This window comes from Schistocerca cancellata, chromosome 4 (genome assembly GCF_023864275.1).
Source record: "Schistocerca cancellata isolate TAMUIC-IGC-003103 chromosome 4, iqSchCanc2.1, whole genome shotgun sequence".
In the NCBI taxonomy this organism is placed as follows: domain Eukaryota; kingdom Metazoa; phylum Arthropoda; class Insecta; order Orthoptera; family Acrididae; genus Schistocerca; species Schistocerca cancellata.
Window position 1 is genome coordinate 296308960 of NC_064629.1, and position 25044 is coordinate 296334003.

The following is a 25044-nucleotide window of genomic DNA, read 5'->3' on the forward strand; positions in this document are numbered from 1 at the left end:
ACCCTGCTAAACACGGTAGAGCAGTCAGTGGTGAATCAAACTACTCATGCAGCGCAACATGCCACAACTGTAGCTCCAAAAGCCATACAGCCTTTTCGCCAGTTTAATGAAAAAGAATCGGACTGGCTCGAGTGGTTTCAGCTGTATGAACTCCATATCATTGCTCGCAAAGTATCAGGTACTGTGAAACTACAGTACTTTTTGTCAACAGCAGGAAGTGCAGTCTTTTGCCTCATTCAGAAATTGTTCCCTAACGCTACTCTGAGTAAACTTTCCTATGATCAGGTTGTAGATTCTCTAACTAACTATTATGACCAACATGGTACCAATTATTTCATTGCAAAAAACGGTCAGAAAAAACTTATGGTGAGTGGGTGACAGATCTGCAGGGTATGGCGAGGAAATGCAAATTCAAATGTGTTTGTGGTGCTTTGTATTCAGAAGTTATGTTACATGATGTGATCATGTACAATGTAACTGATGTCAGACTTAGGGAACAGATTTTGAAACAGTCCGATCTATCATTTCAGAACATACTGCCAAATCTAGATCAGTATGAATCAGGTGCTGTAGCGGCCGATAAATTTGAGCAGCCACCAATTTGTTGGGTTGAGTCGTCCCTTGCTTGCGACTGGCCCAGTACACAGCAACAGCATGCATGCGCCACGCTGAGTTAACAGTTCTCTAAACAGGCGAACAGAATTAAGTTATGCCCTTGCAACAGAACAAACATAAGGCTTCTGCCACTCACAAAAATCTAGTCACAAGACCCAGATAATCAGCGCAGTATATTCAAATCCTGCTGCAGACATTAGCAAAACTAGCAAGCAAACAGTTTCTTCAGTGCTACGCCAGTCCAACAAACTTCTTGTTCATTTGCATTTTAGTGGAAAAAGTGTGAAATTTCAGTTGGACATGGGTTCCTCTGTTACATTGCTGAATTATAACATATGTGAACTCTTAGGATCCCAGGCCTGTCTAAAACTAGCATGCACCTGACAGCTTATAATGGGCAAGACATTCCCGTTCTCAGAAAATGTACTTCGCCTGCCATGTATCACTCGCATATGCGAAGTGTGACTTTCAATGTGCCACAATCACGCGAATATATTTTGCCTTGATTCATTTGATTTGTTTGGATTTCAAATTAAGGACCAAGTTTCGTCAGTGACTGCATTCAGTGCCAAAGACAGTGAAGCTAGCTTTCTGAAAGATTTCCCTGAACTATTTTCTGAAGATTTGGGCAAGGCTAACAATTTTGTTGCACATATTACTATAAAAGTCAATACTCAGCCGAAATTTTGCCGTACCAGAACTGTACCAATTGCATTAGGGGAGAAAGTGGCTGCTGAACTTGGAGAACTGCGACATAGCGGAGCTATTGCGCCCATGCAAGCTAGTCAATGGGTAAGTCTACTGGTTTTGCTCCCCAAACGCTGAGGTCGTATTCGCCTCTATGTTTACTTTACGTCTACAGTCAACTCACAAACTGTGATTGATACTTATCCATTGCTAAGCGCAAAGGACCTCATGGACAGATTAGACGCTGGTCGCTACTCAAGCCGTGTGTGTTGTGAACACTCATTTGGCCTTGTTTAAATATTTGCGTTTGACTTTTAGCAGTGCCTCAGCACCCGCTATTTCCAACTGTATTTGGAACAACTGACTACTCAAGTACCAAACTGTTCAAACTATTTGCACGATACTGTCGTAGCAGGTCGTACTCATGAAGAATACACTACAAATTTGTGTGTTGTCTTTCGTATGTTATCCAATGCAAGACTAAAGTGTAGACTGGAAAAGTGTGATTTTTTTAAAAACTTGAGTTACAGGAGCTTGGTGATGTCATAAATAGTCAAGCTGTACATCCTCTTCAGTCACATTTGTTAGCCATACATGACCTACCAGTTCCTCGTAATGTCACAGAATTGCAGTCAGTCTTAGGGAAAATGAACTATTATATTCGGTTCATACCGAATACTGCACAAATCGCAGCTCCATTGCATCGCTTGCGTCGCAAGAACGTCCCATTTGTTTGGACGGATGACTACCAAGAAGCTTTTCAAAAACTTAAAGATGCATTGCTTAGTGATCGATCCTTGCTCTTGACACAAAAGATGTGTTGCATCTTGACGCTTCTTATTAAGGAATTGGTGCAGTGCTTCCGCACAGAATTTGTGATAATGACAGGCTAATTGCATTCGCATAAAAGGTGTTGTGGAAAGCTCAGTGTAACTATTCACAAATAGAGAAAGAGGCATTGGCTATTGTGTATGGTGTCACAAATTCCACCACTATTTATGTGGCGAAAATTCTACTTCGTAAAGGATCACAAGCCACTGCAGTCCTTGTTTCATCAGATGAAGTCGGTTCCTGTAGGAACTGCCCAGAAATAGCAGATATGGACTGTGATGTTGTCTCAATACCAGTACGAGATTGTGTATCGTCCGACAGCTCAACATGGTAATGCAGACGCACTTTCACGTCTTCCAATTGACCCTGATACAGACTTTGACGATTTTGCTGCATGTTGTTGTCACATCGATGCTCAGGATTCTGAATTGCCTCAGTCCTTTCCTCTGAACTATAGGAAAATTGCACAGGCCACGGAAGCTGATTCAGATTTGAACATTTTGATAAAATACATTAGCACATCTTGGCCTCGCTCACTGCACAGCATAAGTTCGCTTTAGTGTGCCGATACTTTGCACGTCGGCATAGCCTCGCTATACAGCAAGGTGTGATTCTGGTTCAGAATGACAGTGGACAGTCACGTGTATTGATCGCCAAAGCTTTTCAAAAAATAAGTGTTGCAGTTACTTCACCAAAGACACAGGGGGTTGTTCGTACGAAACAGTTAGCGCGTCGACTCAGTGCTAGGCAGGGTATGGACAAGCAAACAGAACAGATGACGTCACAGTGTCACGCATGTGCGGGAAATCAGTCCGCTCCGCCACAAAAATTCACTGTTTGGCCTAAGTCGCAATCACCATGGCAACGTGTGCACGTAGACCTTGCAGATCCTTTTTGGAACACTCGTTGGGTGATTGTGGTAGACTCTTATAGCAAGTTTCCTTTCGCTATGCCAATGAACTCGACAACGTACGTAGCACAGTTTAGGCGTTGTCCTCTATGTTTTGCCTAGAGGGTTTGCCTGTAGTTATCGAGAGGAATGTTACGACGTAGTCAAGTGCTGGCACGCCGGTCAGGAATGACAGGGAAGAGAAGGCCGTCAGAAGTCAACCAGTCAAACGCTGACCGGACCTCCCTCCACGACAGCAACGGCCCCTGTGTGAGCGCCGTGACCGACTGGTGACGGCCCAGTTCAAGAGCAGCGTCAACGCTAGTCACTTCGCCTGTACAATCTATGTAGCACAGACTTGGGATAGTTTATACGGCTTGCGACACGCCTTTGTAATTGTGAAAATTATGTATCGTAATTTTCTTATTGTAATGAAACTCATTAATACGACTTGTTTGATTTGTCTGTCTATTGAACCGTTTATGCAAGCTTCCTAGACACTACATAAACCAAACCCCAAAATGGTACACCATATAAAATAAAACAGCAAGTGGTGAACTGAATAAGTTCTATAAAAATGATCAGAAAAACAAAGGACATAACTGTCGTGAGGCTTACAGGTGCAAGCAAAAAGCATACACTAGGATGATAAGAGAAGCAAAGGTTAGCCACCAAAACCTAGAAATACAAACATCTCCTAACATCTCTAAAACAGGATAGAATTATATAAACAGGTACAGAAAGGAGTCACATGTCTTAAAAGATACAAAGGTAATATTTACAAGGGAGGAGAAAGAAGTGACAGATCCACAACTGTGTAATATCTTCAATCGGCACTACATATCTGTGCTGGAGAATCTTCTAAAACAAAATATATCGCATCAAAGAGCAAGGAAAGTTCCAATAGGCTGGCTCACAGTTTATATCTTAATTCCTATGGAAGCATTGGAAGTGTAAAAAAATACTAGACCACTAAACAATAAAAATACAGAGGGTCTGCATGATGTATCAGCAAAATTGGTCCAACGCTGTGCTAAATAACTTGCGAAGGCTCTGACGTTCTTGATAAATTTAGAAATGAAGGGAGGCGTATTCCCAAGATGTTTAAAGCAAGGCAGTGTCACGATTTAAAGAAGGGGAGAAATGAGATCCAGATAACTATAGACCCATAACGATCACAACAATTCTGTCTAAAATAATAGAAGCAGTGATACAAGGCAGAATTATAAACAACATAGGGAAACAAAACATCTTAGACAAAGTACAACATGGATTTTGAGTGTGGAGAGCCACTACGACTGCAGTGGCAAACTCATAATACACATCACTGAGCCACTTGACCATCAACGGGAAATATCTAGTTTATACTTAGACCTTTAAAAAGATTTGATTCAGCCTGCCATAAAATTCTTATAGAATCCTTGGACTGCCATGGCACAGGAGAAAAAGCTGCAGACATTAAAAACTTTTGTTGAAAACGAACAACAGTGTGTAGAAATGAAACATAACTTTGCAAATACACAGAAAAATGTCTCTCCCGGATTTTCCGAGGTGAAACGTGGAGTAGCTCAGGGTTCAGCACTAGGGCCTTTGTATACAGATGATATGCCCACTGCAGGAAATGAAAAACTGGTTATGAATTCAGATGGCTCAATTTTACTAGCATGTAGTCACTCAGTGGAGGATTTGGAAAAGAGAACCAGTGAAAATCTGGAACGGTATTTTATAGAAAATAATTTATCTATCAACACGAAGAAAACTATGAGTACAAGACTTGAAACAAACAGAACTGACAGCTCAGAGGCATTTATTCTGAGCATTGGGGATGCTGACTTAGAAATGTGGACCGCGGTAGATTTCTGGGAATAGGGGTGAACAAATATCCGACATAGGAAACCGTAATAATTATATCTGTTCAAAACTGAGTACAAATATATTCTTAATGAAAAGAACGTAGTACACAGTGAAAACAGAAACATTGCTAAAATATACTATGGATTTATTTTTCTGCAGATACTGTGATGTATACCAATACAAGGAGGACTGGCAGATGAACGCATTCACAGAAGCTTAAAACTTTAAAAGAAAGCCATCAGATGCATAGCTACAAAAGCAAATTCGAAGAACTTAAAATATCGACTGCACCAAGTTTGTACATGGAATACTTCTTTCAATGGTAAATTGCACAACACCTCTAAACAGAGATTTACATGAGCAAAACACAAGAACTAGCGATACCTATCATATCTACAGCAAAATATTGGAAGTGACAGATAGGGAACATACAGATGCAGGACGCTTATTTTATAATAGACTGCTACGTAGCATAAAGAGGATAAAGAAAACTGAAGGAACTTCTCATCTCTGGATGTTGGTATAAGGTGAAGTAGTACTTGCAGGCAAATCCACAGGACGAATATAAAATTGGAAATGGAGTAAAATACATTCATTTTCATGTGAAAACAAATTTCCTAAAAGAAGAAAAACGAGGTGTAGAGCTGAAAATACAGAAGAGAATATACAGATTAACTGTACTGGTTCAAATGTTATTTAAATAAATTTTCACAGTATGTGTATACCTAAATATTTACTGCAGTACGGTCAAGATAGATGTTCTAAAAGATCAGTTTTGATTTTATCTACATGAACTTTGCAGACTTTCCTTAAGTATGTAAGATTGTTGCATAAATTAATGTAGGCTATTAGTATATTTGATTACCGTGTATTAATACTGGTTATCTATAAAGTACTAGTACAAAAAATGATTTTCATGTATTAAGGACACATTCCTACGAAATTTATCTTATTCTGTAATAAACTGTAAACATTACATGTCCAACGTCATTGTAAAGTACACTCCTGGAAATTGAAATAAGAACACCGTGAATTCATTGTCCCAGGAAGGGGAAATTTTATTGACACATTCCTGGGGTCAGATACATCACATGATCACACTGACAGAACCACAGGCACATAGACACAGGCAACAGAGCATGCACAATGTCGGCACTAGTACAGTGTATATCCACCTTTCGCAGCAATGCAGGCTGCTGTTCTCCCATGGAGACGATCGTAGAGATGCTGGATGTAGTCCTGTGGAACGGCTTGCCATGCCATTTCCACCTGGCGCCTCAGTTGGACCAGCGTTCGTGCTGGACGTGCAGACCGCGTGAGACGACGCTTCATCCAGTCCCAAACATGCTCAATGGGGGACAGATCCGGAGATCTTGCTGGCCAGGGTAGTTGACTTACACCTTCTAGAGCACGTTGGGTGGCACGGGATACATGCGGACGGGCATTGTCCTGTTGGAACAGCACGTTCCCTTGCCGGTCTAGGAATGGTAGAACGATGGGTTCGATGACGGTTTGGATGTACCGTGAACTATTCAGTGTCCCCTCGACGATCACCAGTGGTGTACGGCCAGTGTAGGAGATCGCTCCCCACACCATGATGCCGGGTGTTGGCCCTGTGTGCCTCGGTCGTATGCAGTCCTGATTGTGGCGCTCACCTGCACGGCGCCAAACACGCATACGACCATCATTGGCACCAAGGCAGAAGCGACTCTCATCGCTGAAGACGACACGTCTCCATTCGTCCCTTCATTCACGCCTGTCGCGACACCACTGGAGGCGGGCTGCACGATGTTGGGGCGTGAGCGGAAGACGGCCTAACGGTGTGCGGGACCGTAGCCCAGCTTCATGGAGACGGTTGCGAATGGTCCTCGCCGATACCCCAGGAGCAACAGTGTCCCTAATTCGCTGGGAAGTGGCGGTGCGGTCCCCTACGGCACTGCGTAGGATCCTACGGTCTTGGCGTGCATCCGTGCGTCGCTGCGGTCCGGTCCCAGGTCGACGGGCACGTGCACCTTCCGCCGACCACTGGCGACAACATCGATGTACTGTGGAGACCTCACGCCCCACGTGTTGAGCAATTCGGCGGTACGTCCACCCGGCCTCCCGCATGCCCACTATACGCCCTCGCTCGAAGTCCGTCAACTGCACATACGGTTCACGTCCACGCTGTCGCGGCATGCTACCAGTGTTAAAGACTGCGATGGAGCTCCGTATGCCACGGCAAACTGGCTGACACTGACGGCGGCGGTGCACAAATGCTGCGCAGCTAGCGCCATTCGACGGCCAACACCGCGGTTCCTGGTGTGTCCGCTGTGCCGTGCGTGTGATCATTGCTTGTACAGCCCTCTCGCAGTGTCCGGAGCAAATATGGTGGGTCTGACACACCGGTGTCAATGTGTTCTTTTTTCCATTTCCAGGAGTGTATAATCTACGGACAAAAAATAAAAAAAAAGGGTAACAATCCTCAGTTACCTGACAACGCATGATCATACACTTGTCGCAGTCATTCGTTCTTGAGCGCCAAAGAAGTTCCTATGTGTGGTCCGCGTTTCATCATTCTGCAGGGTAAGCCGTCATGCTTCACGAACAGTGTTTATGACATCACTTAACATTTCCGGGCTGAGATGCCGTGGTCTATACATAAGACTCTCCCCTGACGTTTCGCCTTTGGCTGCGGAAGGCATCCTCCGAGGACAATGCATGCAGTTCGCCGATTGTCCTCGGAGGATGCCTCCCGCAGTCAAAGGCGAAACGTCAGGGGAGAGTCTTATGTATAGACCACGGCATCTCAGCCCGGAAATGTTAAGTGATGACACCACCTGCCGTGAAAGCCTTCATTCAGTGTTTATGACTTTTATCACTTGAATGCCTGAGAGTGTTTGCCAGCCACTTTTGGTTTCTGCCACTCTGTTACACTTCTGCTCAGCGCATGCAGCAGCAACCTTTCCACTCAGTGTATATCTACTTGCTTGCTTCCTATCGTGTTATGAATCATGTTATAATCAAAGTCACTGAGTTTGGGTGCCCATCTCATTAACCTACTCGGAAGGTCCTTCAACCCCAACAGCCATTTTAATCACGTGTCGTCTGTGACAACCTTAAACTTCTGTCCATACAAGTAACAATAAAAGTGTACTATTCCATATATCACTGCCAACTTTTCTTTCTCTATGGGATTAGTTATGCTCCACTTTCTTTAGGGGCCTACACTGCTGCATGACCCTGCGCGTTGTTATTCTGGCTCAAGAAACAACCACCCGCCCATTGGTAGTGTCACAGGTGAGAATTAACTCCATCACTGAATCAATAACAACAGTCAATTCAAAGGTTCTGCGATCTCTGAAAAATTCTCTACGAATTCGTGATAACAACTGAATAAACGCAGGAATGATTTTAGTTATTGTGTGGTTTGTGGTGTTGTGAAGTTCCAGATTGCTTCTGTTAGGAGAGGATCCATTTGAACACTTTTCCCGCTAATCACATGCGCAAGTTAATTTACCTGTGTTTGATTAAAATGGCACTTGTCTATGCTAAGCATTAGATAAGCTGACTGTAACCTAACGCACAGATCTTCCAAGTGTTTCACATACTCTGGCATATCCTTGGAGGATACGATGATATTGTCCAGATATCTAGCTTTAAACCACATAAGAGCCCATCTAATAAGTTCTGGAATGTGGCTGGTACGTTTTTCAGCCTGAATGGCATCATTTATACTGGTAATGTCCCCAAGGGACTATGAACGTGGGACTCGATCTATCTTCCTGGACTGCCTTTAGCTGGTGATATCCGCTTCTTACATCCATTGTTCCTGAGTACTGGCACTGTCACAGACTGTCTAACGTTACTGTAATATTGGGGATTTATCACACTTTTTGCTTTCAGGTAGTGGTAACCGCAACAGAATCTGTACTTCCTAGACCCATCTAACAATTTTTTTGGTGTGATGACATTTGTGCCTCATGGGCTTTCACTCTTCCCTATTATACCCTCCGCTAATTGTTGATCTATAAACTCTTCCATTTTGAGTAGGAGATGTTTTGTTACGCAGTATGGCTGTCTGTAAACCGGCGCATTATTACCTGTAGATATGTAGTGCTGGGAAACAGGTGCTGCTGGTAAAGGATCCTTAATGGCAAATAAATTCGTAAACAATAGTAGCAAAGTTTCCATTGCCTGCCAAATACTGCACTTTTCACGTACCGCTCCTGCATTGAAAGTTTGCTTGTGGCTCCAGTGGCAATGCAGGGGAGTGTCGTAGGACCGTTGCTATTCACAATATACATAAATGACCTTGTGGATGACATCGGAAGTTCACTGAGGCTTTTTGCGGATGATGCTGTGGTATATCGATAGGTTGTAACAATAGAAAATTGTACTGAAATGCAGGAGGATCTGCAGCGAATTGACGCATGGTGCAGGGAATGGCAATTGAATCTCAATGTATACAAGTGTAATGTGCTGCGAATACATAGAAAGAAAGATCCCTTATCATTTAGCTACAATATAGCAGGTCAGCAACTGGAAGCAGTTAATTTCATAAATTATCTGCGAGTGCGCATTAGGAGTGATTTAAAATGGAATGATCATATAAAGTTGATCGTCGGTAAAGCAGATGCCAGACTGAGATTCATTGGAAGAATCCTAAGGAAATGCAATCCGAAAACAAAGGAAGTAGGTTACAGTACGCTTGTTCGCCCACTGCTTGAATACTGCTCAGCAGTGTGGGATCCGTACCAGATAGGGTTGATACAAAAGATAGAGAAGATCCAACGGAGAGCAGCGCGCTTCGTTACATGATCATTTCGTAATCGCGAAAGCGTTACAGAGATGATAGATAAACTCCAGTGGAAGACTCTGCAGGAGAGACGATCTGTAGCTTGGTACGGGCTTTTGTCAAAGTTTCGAGAACATACCTTCACCGAAGAGTCAAGCAGTATATTGCTCCCTCCTACGTATATCTTGCGAAGAGACCATGAGGATAAAATCAGAGAGATTAGAGCCCACATAGAGGCATACCGACAATCCTTCATTCCACGAACAATACGAGACTGGAATAGAAGGGAGAACCGATAGAGGTACTCAAGGTACCCTCCGCCACACACTGTCAGGTGGCTTGCGGAGTATGGATGTAGATGTAGATGTAGATGTAGACTAATCACGTCCATACTAAAGTTATCCGAAACTACACATTTTACCTAATACTTCATTTTCCGTTAGTGGTTCTACCACATACAATGCTTCACGTGGTATGCGGTTATCAGTGGAAACCGTGCGGTCAGGGGCGCCTTATCGCGATCCGAGCGGCTACCCAGTCGGAGGTTCGAGTCGTCCCTCGGGCATGGGTGTGTGTGTGTGTTGTTCTTAGCGTAAATTAGTTTAAGTTAAATTAAGTAATGTGTAAGCTTACGGACCGATGACGTCAGCAGTTTGATACCACAGGATCTTACCTCAAATTTCCAATTTTCCAAACCCATATTAACTTCCCCATGCCAGCTGACATTTAACTGTGGGAATCAATGTTTAGCATATTTGTTCGCAGTTTAGCCACAAACACCTCCACGAGCAGTGTCCCTTGCTACATTTCTTCGCTTGTAGCTTCATCCTTCAAAGGAAATCACTTCCCACTGATTTCTACTTTATAATGCGAAAGATCAATTTTTGCATATTTTTTTTTTTAGAAAGTCTAATCCAAGAATTGACAAATACTCTTCACCAATGTATTTTAATGCTTCCATATTCTCATGAAGATCTGTAAAACAAGGCAACTTTGTACCCAATGACTGTACATTATTAACACCATTCCACGCAATCTGTAACGTCGGGGTCCCGGCGGAGGTTCGAGTCCTCCCTCGGGCATGGGTGTGTGTGTTTGTCCTTAGGATAATTTAGGTTAAGTAGTGTGTAAGCTTAGGGACTGATGACCTTAGCAGTTAAGTACCAGAAGATTTCACACACATTTGAACATTTTTTTTGTAACGTCGGGGTCCCAGTCGCCTCATACCTATAAGGTAAAGACTGACGACGGAAATGTGAGCGTGTGCATCCACCAGAAACTTATGTCCCTTGCCTCTCGCAGAGCCTGAAATGCAGCACCCCCTCCTGTACATCTGTTTTTGTACTGTTACATCTTGTATGGAATGTCTTCCTACGGCTCAAGCATTTCCATTTGCGTTTAATGGCTGTTTCTGTTGATGTTTTGTACCCCGTCTGCTCTTCCCACAATCCTGTGCTTGGGGTCCAACTTGGCCCCACTTACTGCATTCAGGTCGCTGACAGTGTTACACCCACACCTATAACACTTTAGTTCTGCAGAAAAAAACATGGTGGGCCATACGTATTGCTTTAGCAATGTCGATCTCTTCAAATTGCGTCAATATCCGAAGAGCAAAGCCAAATCCCCAGGATTTTCCATCTTTACCCTATGTGATATTTCGGCGAGCAATATGAATTTTCGTATTCAAATCGTTCAAATGGCTCTGAGCACTATGGGACTTAACTTCTGAGGTGATCAGTCCCCTAGAGCTTAGAACTACTTCAACCTAACTAACCTAAGGACATCACACACATCCATGCCCGAGGCAGGATTCGAACCTGCGACCGTAGCGGTCGCGCGGTTCCAGACTGTAGCGCCTAGACCCACTCGGTCACCCCGGCCGGCAATTTTCGTATTGATTTGCATTCTAATTTACTAGTGAATGTGATATACATACGAAAACGTTGTTTAAAACTTTCACTGAATTCAGCGATTTGGGGAATACTAAGTCTTTTTGATGACCCATCTGCGAAAAATTTCACAATACTTTTCCTGTACCCCATCGCATCCAGCTACAGCACATATATAATATATTATCAAAAATATATAAACAGCTATTAGTGGACATTACCACGGGGTATGCAGGCCCATCGCCTTTATCACGACTTGAAATCTGTTGGAGTCACTTTCAATGAGGTGTCTAAATGTCTATGAAGGAATTGTGTCCCATTCTCCTGAAGTGAGGAAACCAGAGTAGGTAGTGTTATTGGATGCTGAGTTCTGGAGAGAAGTTGATACTCTAATTTATCTCAAAGGTTTTCCATTGGGTTCAAGCAGGGACTCCGGGCACGTCATTCCATTTCAGGAATGTTACTGTCCACAAACCATGGCCTCACAGACGCTCCTTAATGGCAAGGTGCATTCTCATGCTGATACAAACAACAATCGTCTCCGAACTGTTACTTTACAGTACCCAGTACACAATGGAGTCAAATGTGTTCATATCCTTCTGCATTTAGTGTTTTCTTAAGTGCAAAAATGGGAACCACCTTTAACCATGGAAAACAGCCCTATATCGTAACATCACCTCCTCCCTACTTCGCCGTTGGCACAACACTAGACCACAAGTAACGTTTCCAGGCATTTCCCAAACCCAAATCGAGCGACCAGATTGAAACAGGGTAAAGAGTGATTCATCACTCCAAATCACACGTTTCCAATCATCCATTTGTCCTGTGGCGTCGCTTTTTACACGTCCTCAAGCGTCGCCATGCATTGTCTACAGAAATATGTGACTTACGAGGAGCTCCTCGACCGATGCACCCCATTCTTTTTAACTCCCAAGGCGTTTCTACCGCTAGTTTCATGCGATTATGCACAACGATCCTCCATAACGGTCGACAGCCCTTATCTATCAGTACATTAAATCTGCCTGGTCTTGGTTTAGGTGTGGCTGTTCCTTCGCGTTTCCACTTCCCACTCACATCAGCAGCAGTTGACTTGAGCAGTTTTAGAAGAACTGAAATCTCCCTGATGAAACTGATACTCGTGTGACATTCAGTGGTTAGTCCATATTCAAAGTCTATGAGCTTTCCTGACTGATCTGTTCTGCTGTTAATTCTGCATTACATAGGGGTGTCAGGATACTTTTGATCTTATAGAGTATGAGTACATGATATGACTTTAAAGTAGTATTGTTACCTCTCTAAGTGACATCATGTGGCAGACTCCTTGGACGGCCGACTTGAGTCATCTGCAGCTGCCGAAGGCAAAGTTATTGTTTACTCTTGAGTGACTGGTGACTGATTGCAAATGCAATTAAGTTAGGAGTGTATGAGTCCTCAGGGAACTGCAGTTCTACGTAACAAAGGTCGTTTGTTATTTCTATTTAATCTTGTACTACATAAAATACCTACAAACAGGGCACTAGGGGCCAACTGCATTGAAATAAAGCAGTGATAGCGGAGCTCTACGTGGTCTATAATGACGACACAAGGTATGAGTGTAAATGGACTTTGGGAGTGTCTCGCAGGAGCTGGTACAGCGTAATCAAAGAATGTATTAAGATCATGTTGTCAGGAAATGTAATCAACAGAATATTGATTTCATTTATAGAAATACAAACTACAGGACTTGTAACTTACTTTCTTTCTGCGAGAGGATCGCTTCATCGTGAGTCGTTCTCAACCAAGAAAATAAATGATTCCAGAAATGGAGCAAGACTCTGTCCCAGTGATCAAGCGGCAGTCGTCGTACGGTCACTGATCCTACCTCTAGAAGTGTGCAAGGCAACGAGCCGCTGCTGAGACCTGAAACTGAAAGAGGATGATGAAGAAAGAGAGGAAACCTATAAAAAATTACTTACGAACTAAGGCTCTGAAAGTCAGACGGTACAGACTAAAGTAACTATCCGTGCAAAAATCTATACACTGCACCTGGGCCAATACCAGGAGCTTATTCACTGGTTTTGGTGGACTTAAAAGAAACAAAAATACTGATTTCAGTAGCGCTCATGTATTGTGATATGGTGATACTCTACAGGTGTTTACATTTTTAAATAAATCAGTTTCAAAATTCCTCAGGTTACTTTCGAGGAATAAGGTAGTGTGGAATGTAAGTATCACGGAAACAGCAAGATATACCGAAAAATTACGAGCTATTTTTAACAATGGATACTTTCCACGTGCTAAGCCACGCAGATGTGCTTGAAGCTTAAGTGGCTGCAGAAAGCATTCCAATCAGGTAAAGGTGCCGATTCACTGGCTGATCCTACCTGCCAACAACAAATCCAAAATTGTGAGCCTATTTAGAACTGGCAAAACCAAGAAAATATAAATTTAGCAGGTAACCTACGCTCAAGTAATGGTCTGCCAATGGGCAGCTACCCTTGATGTCACAGTCGGCAGTAGCACAGAATTTAGTTCTCCGTTGGGTCAAGTAGAGACTGTAATGTTCATAGAAGTGGTTGTTATTGTGGTCTCCAGTCAAAAGACGGGTTTGATGGAGCTCTCCATGCTATTCCATCCTGTGAAAGCCTCTTCATCTCCGAGTAACTGCTGCAAACCCGCCCGGTTGGCAGTGGGGTCTAACGCACGGCTTTCCGGGCGGGAAGGAGCGCCTGGTCCCCGGCACGAATCCACCCGGCGGATTTGTGTCGAGGTCCGGTGAACCGGCCAGTCTATGGAAGGTTTTTAGGCGGTTTTCCATTTGCCTCGGCGAATGCGGGTTGGTTCCCCTTATTCCGCCTCAGTTACACTATGTCGGCGATTGCTGCGCAAATAAGTTCTCCACGTACTCGTACACCACCATTACTCTACCATGCAAACATAGGGGTTACACTCGTCTGGTCTGGGGGGTCCACCGGGGGCCGAACCGCACAATTACCCTGGGTTCGGTGTGGAGCGGCGGAGGAGTAAAGTGGACTGCTGTAGTCGTCGTGGGGTTGTGGACCACTGCGGCTGCGGCGGGGACGGAGCCTATCCGTCGTTTCTAGGTCCCCGGTTAACATACAACTGCTGCAATCTACATCTCTCTGATTCTGTTTACTATATTCATCTCTTGGTCTACCTCTGCGATTTTTAGTCCCCACGCTTCCCTCCAGTACTAAATTAGTGATCCCTTGATGATACGTGGCTACACTACATACAAATACTTTCAGAAACGACATCCTGACACTTAAATCTATACTCGATGTTAACAAGTTTCTCTTCTTCAGAAACGCTTTTCTTCATTTTATATGCTCCCTAGGTCGACCATCATCAGTTATTTTGCTTCCCAAATAGCGAAACTAGTCTACTACTTTAAGAGTCTCATTTCCTAACCTAAGTCCCTCAGCATCATCTGATTTAATTCGACTGCATTCCATTATCCTCGTTGTGGATTTGTTGATGTTCATCTTATATCCTCCTTTCAAGACACTGTCCATACCGCTCAACTGCTCTTCCAAGACCTTTCCTGTCTCTGACAGAATTACGTCATTGGCAAATCTCAAAGTTTTTGTTTCTTCTCCGTGGACTTTAATTCCTACGCCAAATTTGTCTTTTGTTACCTTTACTGCATGCTCATCCTTTACTGCTTGCTCAGTGTACAGATTGAATAACATAGGCTACATCCCTGTCTCACTCCATTCTCAACCTCTGCTCCCCTATCGTGCCCGTCGACTTTTATAACTCCCATCTGGTTCGTAAATAGCTGTTCGCTCCCTGTAATTTACCCCTGACACTTTTAGAATTTGAAAGAGAGTATTCCAGTCAACATTGTCAAAAACGTTCTCTAAGTCTACAAACGCTATAAACGTAAGTTTGCCTTTCCTAAACCTATCTTCTATGGGATGTCGTAGGATCAGTATTGCCTCGCTTGTTCCTACAATCCTCCTGAATCAAAATTGATCTTCCCCGAGGTCGGTTTCTACCAGCTTCTCCAGTCTTCTACAAACGATTCGCGTTAGTATTTTGCAGCCGTGACTTATTAAATTGATACTTCTGCAATTCTCCACATCTGCATGTACTTTTCTTCTTTGGAACTGGGATTATTATATTCTTCTTGAAGTCTGAGGGTATTTCGCCGTCTTGTACATCTTGCTCACCAGATGGTAGAGTTTTGTCAGGGCTGGCTCTCCGAAGGCTATCAGTAATTCTAATGAAATATTGTCTCCTCCCGGGGCCTTGTTTCAACTTAAGTCTTTCAGTGCTTTGTCAAATTCTTCCCACAGTATCATATCTTCCTTCTCATCTTCGTCTAAGTCCTCTTCCATTTCCATAATATTGCTCTCAAGTACATCTCCATTGTATAGACCCTCTATACACTCCTTCGACCTTTCTGGTTTCCCTTCTTTGCTTAGTACTGGTTTTCCATCTGAGCTCTTTAGATTCATACAGGTACTTCTCTTTCCTCCAAAGATCTCTTTAATTTTCCTGTAGGCAGTATCTATCTTACCCCAAAGATAAATGCTTCTACATTCTTACATTTGTCCTCTAGTCATTCCTGCTTAGCCATTTTGCACTTCATGTCGATCTCTTTTTTTAGACATTTGCTTTCCCTTTCACTTGCTTCATTTACTGTAATTTTGTATCTTCTCTTTTCGTCGATTTAATTCAGTATCTCTTGTGTTACCCACGGATTCCTACTAGCCCTGGTCTTTTCACCTACTTGATACTCTGCTCTTTTTACTATTTCATCTCTCAAGGCTACCCATTCCTCTTCTAAGGTATTCCTTTCAGCTGTTCTTGTCAGTCGTTCCTAATGCTCTCTCTAAAACCCTCTACAACCTTTGGTTCTTTCAGTTTATTCAGGTCCCATATGTGCCTACACGAATTTCCCGTAATGATCATGAAAAGTTACACATTTTACCTATGGTATATCTTAAAACGACGCCTTTTTAATTAGTTACGCTGAGATTGCAGCATACTAAGAGAGTGAAAAAGGGAATGAGACTGCTCAGATTAGCAGCACTTTCCTCAGTCAGCATTACTCTTCCATGCAGTTGGTTTATGTTTACCATATATTATAACTGTACCAAACCATAGCATTGTCTAGCGTAAGACGTGTTACATTCGTTATATAACAGTGATGTTGCTTTAAATGATATTTACGAAAATGTAGCTGCCTGTTTAGCTGATGGTAATGCATTACCCCATAATCCCATACACACCACAAAAAAGTTTTGCATCACCTCGGTTCCGAGAGTTCCGGAACCTGTACAGAAAATTGGAATAGAGATCAACATAAACATCATTTCCGCCCTTTTTATTGCTCATGAAAACCACACAATGCATGCTATAGACACCAGTACCTCTAATACCCAGTAGCACGTCCCCTTGCATTGATGCATGCCTGTATTCATCGTGGCATACTATCCACAAGCTCATCAAGGCATTGTTGGTTTAGATTGTCCCACTCCTCAACGGCGATTCGGCGTGAATCCCTCAGAGTGGTTGGTGAGGCACGTCGTCCATAATAGCCCTTTTCAATCTATCCAAGGCATGCTCAATAGAGACCATGTCTGGAGAACATGTTGGCCACTCTAGTCGAGCGATACCGTTATCCTGAAAGAAGTCATTCACAAGATTTGCACGATGGGAGCACGAATTGTCGTCCATGAAGACGAATACCTCGCCAATACACTGACGATATGATTGTACTATCGGTCGGAGGATGGCATTTATGCGGTTACGGCACCTTCCATGACCACCACCGGCGTACGTCGGCCGCACATAATGCTACCCCAAAACAGCAGGGAACCTTCACCTTGTTGCACTCGCTGGACAGTGTGTCTAAAGCGATAAGACTGACTGGGTTGACTCCAAACACTTCTCCGACGACTGTCTGGTTGAGGGCATATGCGACACATGGGTGAAGAGAACGTGATGCCAATCCTGAGCGGTCCATTCGGCATGTTGTTGGGCTCATCTGTACTGCGCTGCATGGTGACGTGGTTGCAGAGATGGACCTCGCCATGAACTTCGGGAGTGAAGTTGCGCATACGCAGCCTATTGCGCAAAATTTGAGTCGTAACACCACGTTCTGTAGCCGCATGAAAACATTATTCAACATGGTGTCGTTGCTGCCAGGGTTTCTCCGAGCCATAATTCACAGGTAGCGGTCATCCACTACAGTAGTAGCCATTGGGCGGCCTTAGCGACCTAAGTTATCGACAGTTCCTCTCTCTCTCTGTATCTCCTCCATATCCGCACAACATCGCTTTGGTACATTCCGAGACGCCTGGACACTTACATTGTTGAGAGCCATTCCTGGCACAAAGTAACAATGCGGACGCGATCGAACCGCGGTATTGACCGTCTAGGCATGGTTCAACTACAGACAACACGAGCCGTGTACCTCTTCCTGGTGGAATGATAGGAACTGATCGGCTGTCAAACCCTCTCCGTCTAATAGGCGCTGCTCGTGCATGGTTGTTTACATCTTTGGGCCGGTTTAGTGACATCTCTGAACAGTCGAAGGGACTGTGTCTGTGATACAATATCCACAGTCAACGTCCATCTTTAGGAGTTCTGGGAACTGGGATGATGCAAGACTTTTTTGGTGTGAGTATAAAGGTGGTGGAAGTATTGCACCCACAAGGTATATAAAAGCAGTGCATTGGCAGAGATCAGGTGATTCGTGTGAAAAGGTTTCTGATGGGATTATGGGAATTAACAGACTTATAATGTGGAATGGTAGTTGCATGTAGACATATGAGACATTCTATTTCAGATATCTTTAGGGAATTTACATAATATTCCAATGTCCGCAGTGTCACAATGAGCAAGTTTCGGGCCTCACCTATCACCACAAACAACAGAGTGGTTGACGGCCTCCACTTCTCAACCAAGAGCAGTGGCATATGTTTGGAGTTATCCGTGCTATCAGACAAGTATCACTGCATGAAAAACCACAGAAATCAATGTGGTCTGTGAGATGAACATATCTGTTAGGACAGTGCAGTGAAATTTGCTGTTAGTGGCCTAAGGCACAAGACAATTGATGCATGTACATTTGCTAATATCATGACATCACCTGCAGTGCCTCTCCTCGACTTGTGACTGCATATGTTTGACTCTAGATGACTGCAGAACTGTAGCCTGGTCAGATGAATCCCAGCCATGCTGAGTGACCGCTCAGTTTGAGGAATCATGTCATGGACTAAGCGGCCCATCCCGCCGGAGGCTCCGGTCCTCCCTCAGGCATGGATCTGTGTGTTGTTCTTTGCATAAGTTAGTTTAAGTAGTATGTAAGTCTAGGGACTGATGACCTAAGCAGTTTGGTCCCTTAGGAATTCATACACATTTGAACATTTAGATGAATCCCAATTTCAGCTGGTAAGAGCTGACAGTAGGGTTCTAATGTGGCAGACACCTCACAAAGCCATGGGCTCAAGTTGTCAACCAGGCACTGTGCGAGAAGGTGGTGGCTTTGTAAGTGTGTCTGGTTGAACTAAAGCCATCAGTGACTGGAAATGGTAATGTTTTGCTACTTGGACACCATCTGCTGCCATTCACGGACTACATATTCCCAAACGACAGCAGAAGTTTTATAAATGACAATGCGTCATGTCACCACATCACAGTGGGTCATGATTGGCTTGAAGAACATTCTCTATACTTCACACAAATGATGTGGCCCCCCAGATCGCCCAACATGGATTCCAGTGAATATTTATGTGATATAATAGAGAGGTCAGCTCATGCACAAAGTACTGCACCATCAACACTTTTGTAATTATGGGTCACTATGGAGAGAACATGGCTCCATATTTCTTCACAGGAGTTCCACAACATGTTGAGTCCATCCTGTGTCATGTTGCTACACTACACTTGGCAAAAGTAGGTCCCACATGGTATCAGGAGGTATCCCATGACGTTTATCATCTTAGGGTAGTTTCATAAAGTTTGGTTCCTTTTTTTCTTTTTTTAGTAGACAATTAAGATTACATTTCAAAACTTAGACAAAACAGTAAAATGATTGCTTTGTTCAGTTACATTGCATTTAGAATTTTCTGATTCATTGTGTCCTAGTTTTGAATTACATATTAATTAAATATAAGGAAAATAAAATTTCAATACTCACAAACCATCAGTCAGTTCTCTGTAATTGTTCACAATGTTAAGGTTATTTAGATTATTTTCAACACGGCTAAATCCAGACCAAGCATAAAAATAAGTTATGAGCCAATATTGCACAGTGTACAGAACATTTACTATCACATAAGGGGGATAGAAGCTGCTATCTCTTGCAGCACGTGCTGAGCTGGATGAGAAGTGCTATAAATAGCAACAGATGAAATAAAGAGGCAAAGATCATGACAGTGACTATCTGAGACTTGTTCAGCTAAGGAACGAAAGTCTTCTTTAGAAATGTAATCTGCCTACATTTACTTCATTTTCTATTGAACATTTGAGACTTTTTAACTGTCTAACAAAGAATCAATAAGACATACAATCTTGATGAAATTTGATAAATGAAATAGGACCTGCTGTAGCAAAGGATTGAAATGACACATTCTTGTCACCACTAGCTAAGTCATGCCAACATTCCTTTTAACCATAACAACCACTGAAATGCCCTAACACTTACCAACTAACTCTTATCACATCCAGAGGAGACTTACAAGTGCTTTCACAGGACATTGTCAAGAAGAAACTTAACAACAGACACTAGAATTTATAGGCCGTCTTCATACTTTCCAGGTGAGTAGTTTGCAGGAAGCATTTCAGTGTGTTACTTTAGATCATAAATGTAATGCTAATTATAGTGTTCATTCATGACATTACATATGTAGTCACAGTAATGATCTACAATCAGACATTTGAACCCCTACCAAATCTCCATTTGATATTAAGGTTCTAATGATATCAGTAACCATCCATCTCAATAACATATATGGTACCATCACTTATGTAAATTGGAGAAGACATTAATTAACAGGGAAAAATCATTTACATGTCTCTCAATTTATCAAAGGTACAAACTTTCCCATTATAAATTAGCAGGTGTATTAACCAGGAAGAGTTACACTTAGACATACAGATTATGTGTATTACCCTGTTCTCTTTGAAAGCATACACATATATATTTAAATTGTTTCAACCAGGAAGTTCTTTCTTCATTATGGAAGAATAATAGTATCTCACTGACTGGACAATTTTTAAACAATCAGGTTCACTCTGATATTTATTGTCAAATTTATGATGTCCACAGAAGTTTTTAAAGAAATGGGCAGTTTGTTTCAGAATAAATACATACTGCACTTGGTCAACAGATACAAAGAAGAGCAGCACAAATGGTCACAGCATTGTTTGGCCCATGGGAGAGTGTCACAATGATGCTGAAATAACTGAACTGGCAAGCACATGAAGATAGACATGAAATATCCCATGAAAACCTATGTAGAAAGTTTTCAGAACCAACTTTAAGTGTTTAATCTTGTAATATATTAAAACCTGCTACATATGAGGGCGAGTCAAATGAAAACCTTAAATATTTTTTAAATATTATTTATTATGCAGAAGTGGTACAAAACTGTATCACTTTTCAACATAATCTCCCCCACGCTCAATGCAAGTCCTCCAGCTCATACAAAGTGTATAATTTCCTTTAGAAACAAATTCTTTTGGTAGTCCACGCAACTACTCATGCACTGCGTGGCATACCTCTCCATCAGAACGGAACTTCTTTCCTCCTATTGTGTCTTTGAGTGGTCCAAACACATGGAAATAACTTGGTGATGAGAAATGGTGGCATTCCTTGCTTGCTCTCTTCGTTTCTGGTTGGTGGAAGTGAACCCATGTTTCGTCCCCAGTAAAGATTCTTGCAAGGAAGCCATCACCTTCTCGTTCAAAGCACCGAATGAGTTCTTCAAAAGCATCAACACGTCGTTCTCTCATTGCAGGAGTCAGCTGCCGTGGCACCCATCTTGCAGACACTTTGTGAAACTGGAGCACATCATGCACAATGTGGTGTGCTGACCCATGACTAATCTGTAAACATGACGCAATGTCATTCAGTGCCACTCTGCAGTTTTCCTTCACTATGGCTTTAACTGCTGCAATGTTCTGTGGAGTCACAACTTGTTGTGCCTGACTTGGACAAGGAGCATCTTCCACTGAAGTCATACCATTTGCCAACTTCCTATTCCATTCATAGACTTGCTGGTGTGACAAACATGCATCACCATACTGAACCTTCATTCGTCGATCAATTGCAATAGGTTTCACACCTTCACTATGCTAAAACCAAATAACAGAACACTGTTCTTCCCTGGTGCAAGTCACAAGTGGGGCGGCCATCTTTATACTGATACTGTGACGGTATGTGTGCATCTGCACTATGCTGCCACCTACAGGCCATTCTGCACGCTGTTTGTAGCACGCTTACCAACTTACAGGATAACAGCTCAAAGTTTCGATTTGTTATTACAAATATAAGGTTTTCATTTGACTCACTCTTGTATCACTCCCACACTGATCACAAAGATAGGATTATACTAATTTTACTACACATTAAGACATTTAAACAACCATTTTTCCACCATCAATCCATACATGAATGGAAAGGGAGAAAGCCCTAACAACTAGTACAATGGGACATACCCTCTACCTTGCGCTTCACAGTGGTTTGCAGAGTATAGATGCAGATGAAGAGCTAGATGTAGATGTAGATGTAGGGTCTTATCACCATTCAGACCATTACCTGCATGTAGGTCATGTAAAAGCCATTATATATTAATTGTGTTACTTTATTTGTTCTTAAATTCCAATACTATGACACAGCCAGCACCCTCTTAAAAGTGAGCTATGGTTGAATGAAATTACTACTACTACTATGACTACTTCTACTACTGTTGCCCGCAGTTTTCCTCAGGCCGTATTATTGTTCAATATTTATGTGCTCTTAACATCTGCTCTTCATTAAATATCTATTAAGACATATCATCTGTTTTAAATGATAACTGTGAATTTAACTCCAAAATATTCTTTTAAGTATTGTGGGAAATTGTCAGAAATATCACTAAAATGGAATAGTACTCATTACAAAATACTACCATCAACAATTTTCTTTTTAACCAAACACTACCACTACTTTTAATTTTCCTTCGTGCAGTTCCCTTTTCCATGCAGTAACCAGCTGAAAAACATGTTGTCATGTTAAAAAAATCAAAAATGCTTTACTAAACCTGGCGTGGGGAGTAAGTTTCTTTTCCTGGTTCCATATGAATGAGCATCTAACCTAATTTCATACATGTGAAGACTGGTTGGGATGTATCAGTACTCTGAGTTTGTAGACTGACGGCTGCATGGGTGTTGTTCTCAGTAAAGTCTTGTCTACAAGAAATTGAGCTACTTAAACACAAAACGCATGTTGTGCCTTTCTGCTGCCACAGATGAACTTTCATTGCTCCAGTTCCTAAAGCAGTATTCTGTAGAATACATGGGTATGGAGAAAGGCATGATATCCACAAACAATTTTTCAGTTTACTTAGGTAGTACAACACTGTTGTTAATTTAATGTCAAGCTTTCCTTTGTGGTACTTCCAGTATTATTTTATGTCAAGATAAATGTTTTTGAGTTCATTTTGTCTGTTCTCAGTATTTATATGGCAAAAGACGATGTGTTCAGATATTTTTGGTGCTTCATAGTAACACATTTTTCTCTAATCATTTGATCCATCATGGGGTTATTCATCTGTGTTACAGTATTCACATCATTACATGATGTGATGTACACTGTGTCTCAAGTACAGATAGTGTTGAGGATCAGTGGACAAAGTTCAAAACCGTCGTAAATTATGCGTTAGATGAGTATGTGCCAAGCAAGATCGTAAGAGATGGAAAAGAGCCACCGTGGTACAACAACCGAGTTAGAAAACTGCTGCAGAAGCAAAGGGAACTTCACAGCAAACATAAACATAGCCAAAGCCTTGCAGACAAACAAAAATTACACGAAGCGAAATGTAGTGTGAGGAGGGCTATGCGAGAGGCGTTCAATGAATTTGAAAGAAAAGTTCTATGTACTGACTTGGCAGAAAATCCTAAGAAATTTTGGTCTTATGTCAAAGCGGTAGGTGGATCAAAATAAAATGTCCAGACACTCTGTGACCAAAATGGTACTGAAACAGAGGATGACAGACTAAAGGCCGAAATACTAAATGTCTTTTTCCAAAGTTGTTTCACAGAAGAAGATTGCACTGTAGTTCCTTCTCTAGATTGTTACACAGATGACAAAATGGTCGATATCGAAATAGACAACAGAGGGATAGAGAAACAATTAAAATCGATCAAAAGAGGAAAGGCCTCTGGACCTGATGGCATACCAGTTCAATTTTACGCAGAGTATGCGAATGAACTTGCCCCCCTTCTTGCAGCGGTGTACCGTAGGTCTCTAGAAGAGCGTAGCATTCCAAAGGATTGGAAAAGGGCAAAGGTCATCCCCGTTTTCAAGAAGGGACGTCGAACAGATGTGCAGAACTATAGATCTATATCTCTAACGTCGATCAGTTGTAGAATTTTGTAACACGTATTGTGTTCGAGTATAATGACTTTTTTGGAGACTAGAAATCTACTCTGTAGGAATCAGCATGGGTTTCGAAAAAGACGGTCATGTGAAACCCAGCTCGCACTATTCGTCCACGAGACTCAGAGGGCCATAGACACGGGTTCCCAGGTAGATGCCGTGTTTCTTGACTTCCGCAAGGCGTTCGATACAGTTCCCCACAGTCGTTCAATGAACAAAGTAAGAGCATATGGACTATCAGACCAATTGTGTGATTGGATTGAGGAGTTCCTAGATAACAGGACGCAGCATGTCATTCTCAATGGAGAGAAGTCTTCCGAAGTAAGAGTGATTTCAGGTGTGCCGCAGGGGAGTGTCATAGGACCGCTGCCATTCACAATATACATAAATGACCTTGTGGATGACATCGGAAGTTCGCTGAGGCTTTTTGCAGATGATGCTGTGATGTATCGAGAGGTTGTAACAATGGAAAATTGTACTGAAATGCAGGAGGATCTGCAGCGAATTGACGCATGGTGCAGGGAATGGCAATTGAATCTCAATGTAGACAAGTGTAATGTGCTGCGAATACACAGAAAGATAGATCCTTTATCACTTAGCTACAAAATAGCAGGTCAGCAACTGGAAGCTGTTAATACCATAAATTATCTGGGAGTGCGCATTAGGAGTGATTTAAAATGGAACGATCATATAAAGTTGATCGTCGGTAAAGCAGATGCCAGACTGAGATTCATTGGAAGAATCCTAAGGAAATGCAATCCGAAAACAAAGGAAGTAGGTTACAGTACGCTTGTTCGCCCACTGCTTGAATACTGCTCAGCAGTGTGGTATCCGTACCAGATAGGGTTGATAGAAGATATAGAGAAGATCCAACGGAGAGCAGCGCGCTTCATTACAGGATCAT